Here is a 683-nt window from a genome sequence, read left to right as displayed (position 1 = left end):
TTACTAATAGGTAGGGACATCTTATAATATATATTACTTGGTGGGAGCTACACTTTAAGTGAATGTGTGCCGTGAAGTACGGCCCAATCTATAAAAATTTCCCCGATCCTAGCCAGAAGGCCGGGGTGATTGCCGAATGTGAAGAGTACGCAGTGCAGTGCTTCCACTCAGTAAGTTATTACACCCAGTGAGTTTTGGCACCTCAGGGTCACCACCCTCCTAGGCACAGAAGTACCTCGGCTTCAACCTCCTCAGCCTCATGGTGAGACCTGGAGCGAACAGGTCGCATCAGAGCAACAGTCAAGCTGATTCCTCAGAACCAGCCCCGGAATGCCCTGGGGCACCTGACCCCTCCATGCAGCATCCATCCTACATCAATGGCAGAGACTAGACCACTGATAAGAACAGATACTACACTTGATCTTAGCCAAAAGGCAGAGAGCCATATATGCCATCAGAACGCAGCCGCATAAATGCGACACGTGCTGTACGCCGCAACTATGCAAATATACAGCACAGCCTGCAGCCTGTCCCAACTTATTGTGAAAACATTAATTTCGGCTGGGATTACACTTGGCGTGTTTGTCAGAAAAAAACACCATGCTCGCTGCGGGCACATGTATGTTGGAATCAATAGGGTAATATGAAATGCCAGACACAAAGGCTAAGTTTCCACTAGGTTT

The 683-nt window shown here is 48.2% G+C and overlaps 1 pseudogene; it reads right to left on the bottom strand.

Annotated features, from left to right (window-relative positions):
* Positions 1-266: 266 nt before the first annotated feature.
* LOC130344651 (U2 spliceosomal RNA) lies at positions 267-441 on the bottom strand (annotated as a pseudogene).
* Between the last annotated feature and the right edge of the window lie 242 nt (positions 442-683).

The sequence above is a fragment of the Hyla sarda genome, chromosome 1, assembly GCF_029499605.1.
Source record: "Hyla sarda isolate aHylSar1 chromosome 1, aHylSar1.hap1, whole genome shotgun sequence".
Classification (NCBI taxonomy): Eukaryota; Metazoa; Chordata; class Amphibia; order Anura; family Hylidae; genus Hyla; species Hyla sarda.
The sequence above is the reverse complement of the archived record's forward strand: the minus strand, read 5'-3'. Positions and strand labels throughout refer to the sequence as shown.